We start from the raw sequence: 5973 nt of genomic DNA on the forward strand, positions 1-5973 counted from the left end.
TTTTATATATATATATTAAAAGTATAATTTTCTTTTAAACAGGGTAGATTATTTTTTTTCTCCACAAGAAAAAGCAATATATATACGTGTAAAGCCGAAAACAAATACATCACATGCATGCACATATATAAAGAAGAAGAGTTCGATCAACTCAACGTTTTTCTATTTTTTATTTTTATAATAACACTTACCATTTTAAGGTCTGAAATTTTGTTTAGAAAGAAGAATTTTGAACTTCTCAACATAATTTGAGAAAAGAAGAAGGCATTCTTATCTTTGGTGTTCTTGGAATAAGAGAAATCTAGACTACTCTCTTATTCTCTTTTTGTAAATGTGAATTAATTAATTAACAAATAAATAAAAGAAAAGAAAGTCTTTTATGATTACTCTAAGAATGTGCAATAAGAAAAATCTAACAACAAATAAATATACCCTTGTAATATATAAAAAAATTGGTCAAAATATAATAGATATATCATAAATTGGTGGACTATATGTATAAAAGGAATCCAAGTTGAACATAATTTTCCAAAAAGGTGTCTGCCTCAGCCAAATCTGATAGGGTTTTTGCATAAAAAGTCACACAAGTTACATAATTACCCAAGTTAAATACTACCTAGCTGTACCATCATCAATACTTCTTTCTTTGTCTTGCTAGTTGTGACTTTTCAACACCAACCAAAACTTAGGAGAAATAAAGTTGGGAAATATATTCTATATTTCAATTACAATTTCAGTGCCTTTATTTTCTTTCACAAATAATTACATACAACCATATATATGAATTAATTTTTTGATGGACTCTACATATGAAATAATTTTATACGTATATCTAATTATATAATATTATATTAACAAAAATATCAATTTTTTATATTAATTACGTGAATAATTATTAAAAAAAATATAACTAAATAATTATATAAAATATTTTAAATAGTTAATGAATAAAAAAATTTAAGTAATATAAAAAAACTAATATTATAATAACCAATTTCAGTTAATATTTTAGCATGTTGCCAAATAAATTTAATATAAAATTTATTAAATTTTATTTATTAAATTTATATTTTAAATTAAATTTTGGATGTTCTTTTCTTTGCCATAAAGGTTGGCTGCAGTGTTGGTTCCTAATATTTTATCACATATATATAAAGAAAGAGATGAGAACTTGGAGAATAAAAAAGTAATTTACTGTTTATAAATACAATAAATAGAAAAATATAATTCGTTAATTCACACACATACATGAATTTAAATTCTTTAAATTTTAAATTTTTATTTTAGAAATGAGATTTTTTATTATTGAATATTTTCTCTCTCATATTTTTTTCTTAGTCCTACTTATAAAATAAATAATAATAAATCATACTTTATTCTCTAAAATAAAACTTAAAATTTAGAGAATTCAAATCCACGCACATATATATTGATAGATACTCGAAATTCCAAGATAAACATAATTCATTCACACATATATATTGATAGATATTGGAAAGTCCAAACTAGACATATATATAATGAAAGTAACCTCCATAATAGGATATGTCCTCTTAAAATAAATCAATATTTTGCACTTTTTAATTTAAATGTGGGAGGGAAAATAATGTAAAATACAAATATAGAATGTATAAATATTTTATGCAACTGTGGTGTTAGGAGCAAAAATTAAATCATCCAATTTTTTAAACATAAATCGGAGAGTTCGATTATCTTCACCAACATTTAAATTTTCTCTTTCATACTAATCGGACAATTCGATTAGTAAACTTAATTTTTTCTACAAAAAAATCGAATGATCTTTTCTTCATTCCTGTTTCAAAAAAAAATATTCCCACATCCATATCTAGCACGCACATTTCCTACAATAATACACAATACACACATACTTCTCATAGTCAAAAAAATGACCCCAATATTCTGTATGCATGCAAGTAATATTTAAATGACTATATACTATGTGTACGTTAAAATTAACCACTAAAATTAGTTATCAGTATAAAATATATATTAAAAATAAATTAAAAAATATATATATTTATACACAAATATATTAATAGCTAATTTTAGTGTACAAATAATATTTTTATTAATTTAATTATTAGCTAAGTGTAATATATATCAGACGACCCAATCCAATTTCCCCTACCTACAAACTGGTACAGAAGGGATAAGCTAGAAATTGAACTTAAATACATCAAGTTTTACGAAAGATGATAGCATGTGAGCTACTAACATGAATGAAAAATATTATTTATACATTAAATAATTTTTATATTTGTATAAATATTCATACAAATATACTATTGTTACTAATTATTAATTATGTATTTAAATTATTTTTAATTAAAAATTTGTGTATAATTATTAAGAAAAGATGAATTTATATGTTTAATAAAAAATAAAATATTAAATAAGTCATAAAAAATTTTGTAATAGAATTATAAATATCATAAAATTATTTTTTTAAAAAAAATCAAATTGAAAAAAATAAGTTATATAAATAATTATTTTTTGAGAAAATTTCACTCTTCTCCCCTACGAGATGTTAAAATGACATTCTCATCCCTTCTATTCTATAAATGTACATTCCTCTCTCTTCTAACTTTTAAAAAACCTCCTCTTTAATCCATTTTAAATTTTTTTGTGTTAACTAATGTTAACTTTATCTATTTTTTTTTAAAAAAATATTTTTTAAAAAAATGCCTATTAGCAAAAATTTTATTTTTTATTATTAAATTTGGTTTACCAAAATATCCTGTAATAAATTATTCTTTTATTGATTAAATTATATTTTTTTAAAAATTTAATATTTATATTATTTTTTTCTAAAATACTCTTCTATAATTTTTTTATTATTAAATTATAATTTTATCAAAATTTTCGTTAACAATTTTTTTATATTTTACTATTAACTTTTTGATATTTATATATATTATTTTAATATTAAATAAAAAATTTTAGTAAGATTATTTTTCAATATCAATATATATTAATTCTTATACATATTAACAGTGGTAAGATTTTTTTTATTTAATATTAAAATAATATATATTGATATAAAAATATAATTTAATCAATAAAAGAATAATTTATTAAAGGATATTTTGGTAAACAAAATTTAATAATAAAAAATAAAATTTTTGTCAATGGATAGTTTTTCAAAAAATAATTTATTTTTCTTAAAAAATAGATAAAGTTAACATTAGTTAACATAAAAAATTTAAAATGAATTAAAGAGGAGGTTTTTTAAAAGTTAGAAGGAAGAAAAATGTACATTTATAAAATAAAAATAAAAGGAGTGTCATTTTAGCATCTCGCAGAAAATGAGAGTAAAATTTCTCTCTTATTTTTTTAATACGCTTCTTATACAATAATCTCTTTTTGAATTTGTGTGAAATTTATATCGACTTTTCCAATAGTCCTTTTTTGAGTTTGTTAAGATTTATTATAATTAAACTATATATATACCTATTCTTAACATATAGTTCGACATAGGAAATATCTATTTTTTTTAATTTGGATCTAATATTTTTTTTTCGTTATCTATAAGTGTTATTGAATTTTTCTATGAATATTAAAAAAAAATTATTTGATACTTTTTCTTTTTCAAAGATCTGTAAATCAATTGTAAAATTTTATTAAAAACTTATTTAATACTCTATTTCTTTAGAGACTAATTAATAAATCAGCCACAAAATTCAATTCATAAGAAACCGAATTATCTTATTTCTTGTATTACAACTACGAGGGGCCAAAAAAACGAGTGTTGATAAGTAATATTGTTGGTTGGTGAGCACGACAAAGAGCGAAAGATCATATGCTATCCAATTAAGAACACAATTGTCTATTTAACATAAAGACAGATATAATTCATTTGAATTATTAGTAGAGTGGTTAATTTATTTGTTGGTTTAAATAAATATTGAAAGTTCAAATTTTATTTTATTTATATAGTATAAATTATTAGCAGTTGTCATACCAAAATTTTAAATAGAATTTAAATTTATAATAAATTATTTTTTAATTTGTCAAACTTAGAAATATCGTAAAACAAAAAAATATAAAGACATATCAATAGATTTATATGATAATAAAAATGATATATAAGCTGATTTAAAATAGATAAAAATAACACAAGCTTATCTCTAAAAATAGAAAAATGTATGTTAATATATTTTTGAAGAAAAAAAATTATTAGAAAGTTGATTAATATTGAGTTATTAATTAGTTCAAATACAAAGTAAAATAATGAAAAAGTATGAGTCATTGCCATCTCTTTGTCTTTTTTTTTTCTTTTTTTATTATTTTAATTTTCTCTTTTCCCCTTTTTGTATTTAAAAAAGCTGTCAAATCTATTTGTATTTTAATACTTATGCTTACAAAGTATATGAAATTGATGATTTAAACCATTATTAAGGCATACATTTATATAACATAACTTTTCAAAAAATTTTCTTTTATAGAACATTTCCTACTGTCTAACGGTTGATGAGTAGTAATTTTAGAAGAAAAAAAAATACAGAGAACTGACTTTTAATGAGTTAATATTAATTATATTTTATTAAAAAAATATTTTATTTTGGAAAATTTAATAGGGTATAATGAGAGTTCAGTATATACAGGGGATGGACATTAGAGGATGAATGGAGGGACGGATATTAGGGGGTGAGTGGAGGTTTGACCCCTTCAAACTTCTTTTTTTTTTAAATAATAGTAATAAATTATTAAATATAATTTAATTTTTTAAAAAAATTATTTAATATTTAATTTAGCATAATAAAAATTTAATCCAATTTAAATATTAATGATTTATAATATTTAAAAATAAGTTATAATATATTATTATTAATATTTTTAATTTGAATAAAAAATTTTAAATTTCATAAAATAAATTTTTTGTGATTATTTTATTTATTTATTTGGTATTGATTTTTTCTGTTTCAATTGTTACAATAAATTTTTTTTTTAATTATGAATATTGTAAAGAATGACTCAAAAATAAAATAAAAGATGAATTTTTTATTAATTATCTTTTAATTATATTGAAAAAAATTACTGTAAAATTTGACATAAATTCTATTATCGATGAATTTTATGATATAAAAAATTGACCACTTCGTTAGTAAAAAATTTACATATATTTTTTACATTTTAAAATATATTTTTTATCAGTATATTTTTGTAATACAGTTTATTTATATACTTTTTATATAATTTTTCGATATTATATATATTATTAACCTTTTATAATAATATTTTTGGATCGTCACAAAACTAAATGAGATATACAACAAATTCTAATGAAAAAGCTAAGTAAGATAATAACCGAAGTAGAATATGCACGGTATATACTTCTTAAGTTCGATCTTATAACATTTTCTCCTTTTTATACTGCAAAAATAATAATATAGAGGAATAATGAAAAATAGAACATTATTAGAGTTGTGGTGATATGAGATAAACACGTTGTTTAATTTCTTCCCCCTGATTTCACTTTAATTTCTTCTCAATTACTCCCTAATACAGTTAATAATAAGTATAATTATTAATAAATTATTTAATTTCCTATGTTTTTCTTCAAGAATCACCCTTATATAGAATTGTTGAATAATTTATAAACCAACAAAAATTAAACAAAACACAAAAATAAAGTAAAAAAAAAATTGATCGTAAACTCTAATTTTTACCTTATTATTATTATTATAGAATAAACAAGATTATTTTAATCAGAATAGAGAGCCACAGATAATTAAAGCAGAGACGGGAGATTGATGTTAACCAAAGAATCGACAACAGAAAAAGACAAAAGAAAAAGGAAAAACTGAAAAAGCCTTTCATAATAATATTTTAAAAAATATTATTAAAATTAAAATAATAATTTTTATTATTTAATAATATTTTTAAAAAATATTGTTAAAAAAATTATTAAAATATAATTTTAATTGTATTTGTAACAATATTTATAATTAA

Source organism: Arachis stenosperma, chromosome 2 (assembly GCF_014773155.1).
Source record: "Arachis stenosperma cultivar V10309 chromosome 2, arast.V10309.gnm1.PFL2, whole genome shotgun sequence".
Taxonomy (NCBI): domain Eukaryota; kingdom Viridiplantae; phylum Streptophyta; class Magnoliopsida; order Fabales; family Fabaceae; genus Arachis; species Arachis stenosperma.